General features: G+C 33.2%; 1 protein-coding gene across 1 annotated transcript in view; it reads right to left on the reverse strand.

The window, feature by feature from the left end:
• The window catches only part of LOC128222331 (CD109 antigen-like), a 119124-nt gene that overhangs the window by 42147 nt on the left and 63978 nt on the right, over window positions 1–12999 (reverse strand). The window lies entirely within an intron of this gene.

Below are 12999 nucleotides of genomic sequence, written 5' to 3' on the forward strand. Positions count from 1 at the left end.
GTATTGTTACAGTGAGCGTCTCTTGTTTTGGTGTCAGTTGTATTGTGACAGTGAGTATCTCTAGATTAGTGTATGTTGTACTATGACAGTGAGTGTCTCTCGTTTGGTGTATGTTGTATTGTTACAGTGAGAGTCTCTCGTTGAGTGTTTATTGTATTGTAACAGTGATTGTCTCTCGTTTTGTGTCTGTAGTATTGTGACAGTAAGTGTCTCTTTTTTGGTGTATGTTGTATTGTGACAGTGGTTGTCTCTCGTTTGGGGTTTGTTGTATGGTGACAGTGAATGTCTCTAGTATGGTGTATTTTGTATAAATGTCAGTGAGTGTTTCTCGTTCGGTGTTTATTGTATTGTAACAGTGATTGTCTCTCGTTTGGTGTGTATTCTATTGTGACAACGGGGTTCTCTTGGTTTGGTGTGTCGTATTGTTAGATTGATGCCTCCCGTTGGGTGTGTGTTGTATTGTGACAGTGAGTGTTCCTCGTTTGGCGTAAGTTGTATTGTGGAAATAAGTGTCTCTCGTTTGGTGTTTGATGTATTGCGACAATGAGTGTCTCTTGTTTGGTGAATGCTGTAATGTGACAGTTGGTGTCTCTCATTTGGTGTCTGTTGTATTTTGACAGTGAGTGTCTCTCCATTTGTGTTTTTTTTTTGTAATATGGTGATAGTTAATGAAAATAGCTCGTGTGTTACTTAGTGACAGCAAATGTCTTTCATTCTTTTTTTTGCTTGTGAAAGCGTCTGGTTTGAGTTGTGCTGGGAAAGTGTGTGTCTCTTGTAAGTTGTATTGTAAATATGAGTGTCTCTAGTTTTGTGTTAGTTGTGTTTTGACAGTGTGTCTCTCTCGTTTGATAATTATTGTATTGTGTTCGTGTTTGGTGTATGTGGTATTTTGACAGTTGGGGTCCCTCTTGCTGTATGTTTTATTGTGGCAGTGGGTGTCTCTTCTTTGGTGTATGTTGTAATGTGACAGTGAGTGTCCCTCGTTTGGTGTAAGTTGTATTGTGACAGAGGGTGTCTCTCGCTGTGAAAGTGGTTGTCTCTCGTAATGTGTATGTTTTATTGTGACTGGGCGTGTCTCGTTTGGTGTTTGTTGTATTGTGACAGTTGGTGTTTCTCGTTTGGTGGGTTGTATTCTGGCAGGTATTGTCTCGGTTTTAATTTATTGGCTTGTGACAGTGGGGTTGGTGTGATTTGGTCTTGATCACTTAACCTTAATATTTATGCGAAAAGCTACAGAAACAAGCTCAGTAGCAAAATGTTTTAACATAAACCCGGTTTAATACAGAATTTGTGTTGAGTTTCTTCCAAGCCCCAAACAGTGTCGAAAAATTATGTTCCTTTATTATAAATTATATAGGCAATTGAACATAATAATTTTTATGTACTTACTTGGTAAAAATTCATCACCTAAAATATGCACAAACAAATATTTTAACAACAAGAATAAATAAATATTAACACAGTGAAATTCATTGATCACTTGAAGCTACAACAGTTGTTTAGTATAGCTTTTGGTCCTCACTCGGTGAAATACACTAAGATTTAACACTTAACCAAACAACTATTCACTGTATAATACTTAAATATCAACATGTAATATGAACTAAGGCGCTGCCTCTACGGGCTTGAAGTGTTATTGCAGGACAGTTTAAGTTTACTTAATGATTAAGTGAAACATACTAGGAGTTAAAGGGAAACGTTTGTTTGTATATGTTAATAAAACTTTTTAAATAACAAGCAGTTCTGTTGCTGTTAGCATTTTATTTAGTGTATACGCAAACAATCTTCAATAATAGTGTATACATTATATATAATGCATTACTTTATATTTTATATGAAGGTTATTCTTCTTAATTAACTTAAATAAAGCTACTATGCATTTGAAATCAAGTACCAAAACGCATTTGAGGAATATGTTACAAACAGAAAACAAATAAAAAACAAGAGCTGTCACAGACACAGCTCGCTCGACTATTCCACCGCTTTTCGGTGTATGGACTGAAAAGTTTTGGAGAAACATGCTTTGATCACTGTTATATTAGATGTCAATGCAATACATGATGTGCTGAGATATTTACATAAATTGAATTGGAAAATATCTGAGGTGGTACGCAAACTTAAACGTAAATTCAAAGTAAAAAAGGGGGCATAATTCTGTCAAAATGCTCGATACAGTGACCCCTCCTGTGTACAGGTTGGGGGCATGATGGTGAAAGCGTGCGAAGTTTCAAAACAGTATGCCAATGGACTTTGAAAATATTTGAGGTGGTACGCAAACTTTAACATAAGTGGTAATTCTGATGCTGACACTCGGGTGACTAGGATAGCTCTCCTTAGTCATCGAATAGTCAAGCTAAAGGTGATCACATATCAATAATGTTGCACTGAATTATATTACAAGCAGGGGTATTTATAATTTTAACTGGAATTGAATGGGCAAAAATCTATTTAAATATGATGGTAAAATATGGCAAAACATTTAATCAATTACTAATAAGTATGATTATATATGAACAATATGTAGCCAAGCAGCTTTGGGAAATTGTCTGCAAAATATCTCAGTGAGAATACAGAATATATTCTTATTTGTTTGTTACAAAAATATATACCACACCCCCGCCAAATAACTTGCAAAATGTTAATTGTGAACAAATGTGTTGTTTAGGTTTTAAGGGCAAATACAATTCTGCTTTATTCAAAGAATCACCTTAACGATTCTTTCAATAAACTTTAAGATAATTTGTGTTTGCAATGACAAATCTGACAAACATCATGTCTAATGATCAAAATTATAAAAATTTCAATTAATGAATATTGTAAACAGTTTTGCTAAAATCAGGTATAAACCAAAAGACCTGTGACAGTTAAATATGCAGCAACACATGTATTTTTTACAGATCACCAACAGTGACCTTTTTGATAAAAAGGTTGTTGTTTTTTACATCTGGTGGGAAATAAAATTGTATGAATAAATTAATGTTAAAACTTTCTAACTTTAAAGGCCCAATATGTTATGACTTCTTATGAGGTATATTCTAAATGAAGCATGAAAATAGTCAAAACCAATTGTTCATATCATGGGACTTTCAAGGCCCAGTGTATTAAAGTTTAAACTTATCAAGATGCAATTACAAATAAATGACTTCTAACCCTCACATAATGTTTAACCCACAGGGTGATCTAAAAAGAAATGATAAATTGCAATTACAATCAACATTCAGTAGAGCTGAAAATATATTCTAAATTTAGCACCTATATAAGATATACAATAAAAGTAATCAAGTCAGTGATATTGTTGGAACACACCCAAATAAGCACCCAGTAAAAAACTGTCAGCTGAGCTCACTAAGCACTATTTCATATATTTTTTGTATATTTGTTGAGTTTACCAGCCAATAGAGCAAGACCAAATTTCAGTTCCAAAACCATTTATATATGAAAACAATTGAAACAATTAAAATGATTATATAATACAATTTATACAGAATGACATCATGAGGCTATTAAACTATTCACATATGTGAATATGCACAAATTAAGGCTACAGTTATCTATTATTAATTTATATAGATTTATATGAAAAAAAATGCTTGCAATATGTACAGTGTCAAACTATGTTGATAAAATTCAGTGTTCTCAAAAGCACAATCAATGCTTTCTGTACTGACAGCTTGATCTTCAATGTTTAACATATATATTAGTTCAACAACATACATTGATCTTTGATTCATTGACAGTTAAAACACCATAACTACACTATGGTGTCTTCATGAAAAAAAAATCATGAATTAAAAAAAACTGAACAAACCAGCAAAAACTGAAACGTTGTTCAGTTATTACATATTTGCTGTAAATGTCACATTTTATATTATTCACACAAACAAGTTTAACAGGGGTGACTAACATCTGCATTATCTTGAAATATGTGATTCTGTGCTGCATCCAGTTTTAAATTGTTTGACCACTTCAGGCTGCTGGCACATCAGAATCTGCAAATAACATAAATGCAATGTTTTTAACAGAATACAAGTACTAACTTCTACCGTGAAGGTATACCAGTTAACAATCATTTGAGGCATACACACTTTATGTAGTCATAAATTTGATATAGTCACATATGGTTATAATTAAAGAAGTCCAACTTCAACACACATTATTTATTTATAAAACAACGTTTCGGCCATTCGGCCTTCATCAGGTTGTATGTATATAATGAACAGGAAATGACGTCAACATCAAATGACGTCAACGTTGATATAGTCACATAATGATAGTCATAGTGTAATTTGACGGATTCAAAGATCAATACAAAATAGATGAAATATATTGTGTTTGAATATTTTGCAATGAGTATTAAACAACTCCAAGGTAATTGACTACAAAGAAGCATTTTGGAGGACTCAGAAATGCACTTGCTTAGAATCTCTTCTTTCTTGAAGACATTTTCCAATCTCTGGAGGTGTTATGGAATTACAGACAGAACTATCTTGAACAGGATTTTTTGTCCATAAAGGTCCTCTCGAGCTTCAGCAACCATGTGGCTTTAAAAAAGAACCAATACATTATTGCTTTTACAGAATGTTGAAATGTATTAAGAAGTATTGAGTGATAAGTCAAAAACCTGAAATTTATAAAAAAGCAAACAAAATAGTTCATTAGAAAATGATATAATCTCATGGCCGTGTCCGGAAATAATTTACAACCAGCATGAAACAATGTTATTTATGAATGAAACAAACAGAAATGATAAACTTAAAAGATTCAAACCCGCTACTGTTAGGATAAATTTTCATAAAAAGATTGTGAAATACTAAAAATTTACCGCATGATGTCTACTGCAATTTAAGTTCGGCTGGCTGGTCTGTCATCATCCCAATCTCCAACCTCTTGCAAACAATAACAAATTAATAATAAGTTAAAAAGGAATTGGATTACGAAAATATGCCAGCTATACCTGGTTGATGTAATTACTAAAAATCGTATTTTCTAAAGGACATTCACTAAAGACTTCGAGTTGGGTTGTTGAAGCTGGCATTTATGCACCAGTCAGTTGTAACCACGCCCCCCAACAGGGACTTTGACTTCCGGTCAAGCCAACACCGGCTAAAATCTCCGCCCTGCGGAAACGAACAAATGGTAAACTCGCTGCCAAATGCCCCCGCACCCCAGGGACTCTTGGTAGGCCCATTCCCCGCTATATTTTGCGCAAAGACAAAACCACCGCATTCATCCGGCACTGCGGGGCAATTTATCCAATAGTTTACAAGTTATGCTCCGGACTAGAAAAAATAACAAAGGGCAGTAACTCTGTAATTAGCTGAAATAGAATTGAATTCCATCTAATAGTTTTCAAGTTATGCTCGGGACAAGAAAAAGTATTACAGGTCATAACTATGTAATTAGCTAAAATAGAGTTATGGTTCTTGAACACTGCACTTCCTCACATTGTGTTTTACCATTGTATGAAGTTCCAATGAATTCCATCCAGTACTTTTCAAGTTATATTCCAGACAAAAAAGTAACAAAGGGCAATAACTCAGTATTAAGCATCAATAGAGTTATTGTTCTTGTGCACTGCACTTCCTCTCATTGTGCTTTACCATTGTATGAAGTTTCAATAAATTCCATATAGTAGTATGCAAGTTAATGTCTGGAAAAACAATTTACAGTAAAAAACACAAATAAAAGGCAATAACTCTGTAATTAGCTAAAGTAGAGTTATGGTTCTTGAACATTGCGCTTCCTCACATTGTACTTTACCATTGTTTGAAGTTCCAATGAATTCCATCCAGTACTTTTCAAGTTATACTCCAGACAAAAAAATAACAAAGGGCAATAACTCAGTATTAAGCAAGAATATAGTTATTGTTATTGTACAGGCACTTCCTCTCATTATGCTCTACCATTGTATGAGGTTCAATCAAATTCCATCAAGTAGTTTTTAAGTCATGCTCCGGACAAAGTTGCAACGAACCGAACGACAAACCGACCGATCACAGGGAATAAATATTATTAAAAGTTAGAAAAAAAAAAAACATGATAATATTTAACAGTTTTTTTCATTCATTTTTTAATCAAATTGTCCCTGACATGAGAAAATAATAACAAGAATAGTTTTTATTTCTTTTGTTGATACTTATTGTTCTGGGTGGTGAAAGTTATATTTACAGATTTTCTAAACAAAGATGAAGTTTACAGATGCAACCTCACATTTGACAGTTTAGACATTATTTAGTTTTTGAATTAGCTGAAAGAATAAGTTTATTGTTGTATCATTACAAAAACAGATGTCAAGTGTATGAAAATGTCCCTTGAATTACATTTATCCTAAAACATTATTAAATAACAGGGCTGTTTCTGCCCAATTTGGGAAAAAGACCCTAGACATTTTGGATAAATTTGCGTCATGAAAATGCTGAAATTTGGAAAATTAACTGTCAAAAGAAAAAGCTGTCTAGTCTCCTGCGAATTAGGAAATGATTTTATATTAGTTTAATTCTCTTTAATAGAACCGAAATGGCTGAAATATCAATCCTTGGGTGTCAATATCTATTGCAGTAAATCAATCATGACAGATAATATTTCATACTGATATATCAGAATGTGATGAAAATCAATGATTTCCGAGTACAATTATCAAAAAAAACTTTACATCACATAATTCATTAGGATGTTGAAAATGAACCAGTACATTTTAAAAGACTTTCTAAAAAAAATTTTAGATTGGGAATTTTTTCTGAAGATTAAGAAAAACATCTTTTCTTTCATGCTTTACGATGAAATATGGGGTTTTAACAGTGAAATAACAACAGTGAAAATATCAAATTTCAGAACTACTTTTAAATTCCTTTGTTGTTACATGTACTTGCCTTGATCAAAACAGAACATTGGACTTCAGTAAATTATGTCAAAAAATGTTAAAAAAAGAAAGAATTATTTTATAAATTTAAATAAATGTATAATTGGAAATTAACAACTTGCCATTTATTACCGGTTATCCCGTTTATCAAACATTTTACTGATCTTTGAAGCTGAATGTTCGAACATTTGCTTTAATACCAAACAAATTACAGACAAAAACAACTGTTCGAACATAAATAAAATTTATATCCTCGTTCAAATGTATTTTGAACTGTTAACCGTTGTAGTAAGTAAAATGAGCTTCCTGGAGAATTCACACAATTTACAGATAGATCCGATATTTTTTACCCCACCCACACCTCAAAATGTGTCAACAAACTAGCGTGGCATTTACTCTTTATCTGGAAAACAAACATTTTAAATCGAAACAGACTGGTCTCTGACAGTAAGATGACTGAATATTAACTTACCATAAAAACACGCGTACATGCAGTCTTAAACTAAGAAGAATGGTTAAAATCCATTGAGTATCCACATTTGTTTTGCTAACACATTTGACCTTCCAAATTTTCATTCTTTAAATAGCGGCGTAGTAATTTGGTTTTGTATTCATGCCCATCTTAACAAAAGTGCTTTCATTTTTTTTTGGAACATATGTGCACTAATTATACTTCATTGTTTACTGTTCATAAAGCTTTGCAATAAAAAAACGAGCGAATATTAAGCTATAAGAATGAATAGCGGAGAACTATTTCTCAGCAAACCGAAAGTAGAAAAGTTGACAGCTATAACTATGCATGAGGGGCGCCCCACGGGTAGCGGCGTATAGCCCACCCTTTTCAAAAAAAGGGGGTAATTCAGAAATAAATAAAAAACAAAACAAATAAAACTCCGAAATTAAGCATAAAAGAAACAGAAAATTTGTTTATTTCAGTGTAAGATCGTATTTTATTTCACTCGTGAAGATGAAGTTTACAGATGCAACCTCACATTTGACAGTTTAGACATTATTTAGTTAACCAAATATCCTCTTTATATTTTGCTTTGGGAATGGGTCCGAAAGTCGAACCGGTGGGTATTATAGAAAAAGCCCTGAGTAAGTACTACGCTAGCCATGAAACATATTTTTTTTAATATTAAATAAATTACAATGAAACTGTCCAATATGTATCTAAAACTCACATTGGCTGCTAGATGGTTTATGAAAGGGCTAGACACCAGATGGTCTAAAAATCAGAAAATATATTATTTCCCAGTTCATATCGTGAATATTTAGCATGTAAAAGTGACTTGATAAGAACAGACTCATATACTGACAATATTTTTAAATTAACAGGTATTTATATGGTAAACAAACACAGTTAATTTCAAGTTGGTAAAACACAAAAAACAGCGAAAGAAGCATTGCTCCATTAGCAAAGGTTTTCACTATTTCATTTTTCTTGCAACTGTACAATCTGGTGTCCCTTAGAGTTGCACTCCCACATATTTAACGTTTTGACAACTTTCTTATTTTTGTCTTTTAACGAGCCAATTTTTGTGTAAATGCATGGAAACAAGTTATATAAGACTGCTGACAAAAAAATGATCGTAGATTTTGATATCTTATTTAAAAAAAAATGATTTTTTATTCATTTTTCTTTAACCGTTAGTAACGTTTTAAAAGCATAAAACATTAATGCACCAGTCAAATGTAACCCCCCCCCCCGGTCTGGGGAATAGCAGGGACTTTGACTTTCGGTCCAGCCAACCGCGGGTAAAATCCCCGCCCTGCGGGAGCGAACTGGTGGTAAAACCCCGGCCAAATGCCCCCGCACCCAAGATACTTAATATAAGGCCCAATTTCCGCTAAATTTAGCGCTAAGACAAAACCACCACGGTCACCAGGCCCTGCGGGGCCACCTGGAAAGTAAAACCACGGCCAATTTCCTCGGTTATCCCAGGTATATCCCCGGACCTGGGGGGGGGGGGGGTAGCGGTTACAATTGACTGGTGCATATTTTAAAGGAAATATAAAAATCTGCAATCAGATCTTTTATCAGCAATATTTTATCATTGGTTTGTAGATATTTACGCAAAATATTGCTCTTTTCAAGGTTAAAAAAATATAAATGTAAAAACGGTAAATCTGTGAGAGTGAAGCTTTAAATCCAATCACTGAGAAATTAAAATACATGACATGAATATGATCATAGCTCCACCTGCTAAATTGTCATTATTTATTGTCAGAATTTGAATTTATCCATTGAAGTACAATTGGGACAGAACAATGCACGACAATTGCAGGGCAGGAACCCGGGACCCCTTTGCTAACAGGGCGAGTTCTTCACAAACTGAGCTACTGAGATGCATTCACATTTTCTGACATTCTAACTAAAGAGGATGGTACCATGCCATAACCTATGTGCGATAACTTAAATAAAGAATAAATAGTGAATTTGTTTTGTTTTAGTGTAAAATCCTGATGTACATTAATTTCAATGAGTAAGAATCAAAATCTACATTTTAAGAGTAACGAACTGTAGTATTTTGCGATCTATCACAAACATAATCAATTAATTTTAGACCCTAAAAGTGTATTAAATGGCATTCAATTATAATTATTGAAGTACGGCATCAAATTATAATTTGTATACAAAGGTTACGTTTTGGTAATGAAGTTGTTCAAATTGTGTCCCAGCCCTCTTAGCACTGGCATTCAATATTAATTTGAGAGCTGGCTGAAATTTCAAACAGTAAAACAATATCAATATGTTTGAAACAGTGAAAGCTTGATTTTATGTTTATAAATGTCTATAAATCACCACAAAGCATATATAATAAAATGTTTTGAATTTTGCTATGCCTATGCTTTACTATATTAGAGCTAGCATTGTAAATGTCTTGTTAATTTTACATGAACACTATTGCTTTTGAAGTAATTCATATAGATTGTGTTTGAAGAAAAAATTGAGCATAAAATATTTTTCGACCATATTCTATCTCAATTCGAAACAGCAGTTAGGAAGAGTAAATTGCACATTGCACGAAGAAAAATCACTGATCTACAAGCATGTTGAAAACTTCTGAAAAATATTGCAAAAACCACCACTGTTTTTGTGCTGAACTGATGACCACGCATTTTCTGATTATATGCAGAAGAAAAAAGGTATTATAAACATTGCTTGTCGTGAGGGGAAACCCCTCCCGAACCCGCCCAATGTAAATAATTAATTACTTAAATGTCATTTTTAACTTTACTTTATTTTTTACTTAAGTTGTCATAAAATGCGCATAAATACATTTAACATAATTATTTAGATATCCGGTTTGGATGGTAATTTTTAAGAAGAGGGGTAAACAAAACAATTGTTATGACAAACCCAGTTCGTTTTGTATTATTATTGCAGAGTTATTATACATAATTTCCGGTCAAAAGAAGTACTCTTTAGACGTGTATTCATAATATCTGTTGTCCACTCCTTTATGGAAGTGCCGATGGTGGATTGTACATGTACCTCGGGTATTTCCGTATTGATGTTCATTGGTTAACGGAAGTCAAACTCCGCTCTAAACATGTACATTTTTTTTTACCAGCGTGCACGCGCTTTATATGAACAATGTATGACGAGTTTTTCTGGTTCTCATTTTTATGGTTGAGTGGTGCCCAAATGTTTTAATGCCTATCACTCCGGCATAAAGAAGTAGTCCCTTGCATACACATATAAACCGTAGGAGGGCTTGTACAGACAAACGCTTTGCGTTTGTCTTCAAGCCCGTATAAAATGTATTTATTCGTTCCCTGTTTTAGTGTTATTTTCCCAACATTATTCAAACATATTGGGGGTGTGCGGTTAACAGAGCAGCTACTGCATCCCTTCTCCCCAATGCGACCCAAGTTCAGTTTCTGGCACGGGGACATGTTGGTTTAGATGGCGATCATTTGGACGGACAAGTGTTTTTTTCACCCCGAAACACAATACTACATTTTTGCGCAACATCGTGCCAAGAACAGTGACTTGAGCAACACTTGTCCAGAAACTCCATTTGTTTGCTAATCCAAGGGTCATAACTCTGGTTTTTCTAAGTGCTTCGGGAAACGAAACCCGAGGTTCACTATTTCACCACATTATTACTATTTCCCTTAGGCAAGAGCAACTGTATATGAACCCCCTCCTTTCTGTTTCGAATAAACAAAGAAAATGAAAGTTTTTTGACGGCCAATGAATAAATCAGAATAACAACATCAATACTTAGATATTGAAAAACAAAACAAAAAAAATATAACAACAATTAACTGAAAGTATTAGGGTCAGCTAGCATGTTTAATAGTTATGTTGCTAATTAAAATAATCGCTTGTCATTATAGCTTTCGTTTAATTTGATCATATATTAATTCATCTTTGGAATTTGTTTTTGAATTAAATAGTTTGCTGCAAAATCATCGACATGCGATTTAGGTGTGTGTTATTATCCTTAGATAAACTCATTACATACAGTAATACACAAATCTTGCTTTTTCGAACGTAGCATTAACCAATTCCTAACAAATAGTAATATGGTACTAATATATTTAAAACAAAAACGCCTTCAGTTTTATTGGCCTTTCAAACCTTAGGCAAAATAATTGTTTGGTACTAGTTCTAGTGTTTGTTCTTCATTTCAAAGCCGAAAGAAGATCCATTCTCCAAATAAGTGGACTATGTTTGCTCTTAAGTAAATATAATACAATTATTAAACTCACAATCATTTGCGGTCAATCGACTGTACAAAAGCAAATCATTCGCATTCCTTCTTTCAAACAATGTCCCGTCTGTAAACAGTATCAATCCTGTTTGCTGAAATTAAAATAAATTCTTCAAATTTCATAAGTTCAAACTATTGTTTTATTATAATAACCATAAAGATAGTTCAATCAAAGTCTGTTTTGTTACGATATAATTTAGTGACATAATATGGGAAAAGTTGGATCTCCACGTGACTAGTTCTGGACCAATGGCGTTGCGTCATTTCTTTGGATATGGTCCTAGTGAAACTTGAATTTGTTTTATATGGAAGAACAGTGCAAAACAACCGGTAAATAACGGCGTATGACGACGAATATTTTATTTTTATTATATACGTTTTATAAATCGGCACGCAATACATATCGTAACATTTATTTTTTCGTAATTCAACTCGACCGAGGTCACGCCATAAAATGTAATATCGCGCTGTGTTAAAATGTCATGAAAAAAAACAACAAAAAAAACAAGTGCGTCGTGAAATGCAATTTCTCATGTTAACAATTTTCTTACATTTGATTTAATCCAGACAGTATATTATAGTATGATTATTACTTTTTGACCCGGGATATCATATTCGACTTTGCTAATACCTTATGAAATCCAAATCTGGCAAAATCCAATCACGTATCAAAACACAATATTTTAACTATATTGTATATTGTATTAAGCGTTGAGTGTTAGTATTATGAAAAGTTAAATAAAGATAATGTGAATTCAACAACATGAACATTACCATATAACCGTCATCTGTATCGCCGTACAAGCCATACTCGCGTCTTTCTCTATCAACCTGCGGAGATGAAATTAAATATGCTTTACAAATACATATGATATATTCATCTGCTTACAAAGACCTCGCACATCAAAAAATATATATTTACGGGTCTTTATTTTCTTTTTTAAAGACATTATGATAATATAGAATGGCTGATTTGGTGACGAGTCAAGAGGACAAATAATATATTTAATGTTGTACCAGTAAAAGTTTCAATAAGTACTCATATCTCTCATAGAATAACATTGTCAATATTGTTGCCGGAACTATTTATAATATAAATCTACATCCACATTTTGACAGTTTCAAGGAAAAAATATATATGTTGCATACTTTTGACGAACATAACCATTTGATTTCCGAAAATTACCGAAATGATTGTTTGGATTTTTACTCGAAATGTACACATGATCATTCAACACAATTAAAGTATTTAAATGGTCAGTCTCACATTGGACCAAACGGCCATCGACACAGCAAAATAAATCATATTCCCTTGAGGTTTCTTATGTATGGAGATCATAAATTAAATGTGTTTTTTTTCGGTTTGGTAGTTAGTTTTCCTTTCATATTCATGCAAATTTGCGAATGAAACGG

Source organism: Mya arenaria, chromosome 16, assembly GCF_026914265.1.
Source record: "Mya arenaria isolate MELC-2E11 chromosome 16, ASM2691426v1".
Lineage (NCBI taxonomy): Eukaryota > Metazoa > Mollusca > Bivalvia > Myida > Myidae > Mya > Mya arenaria.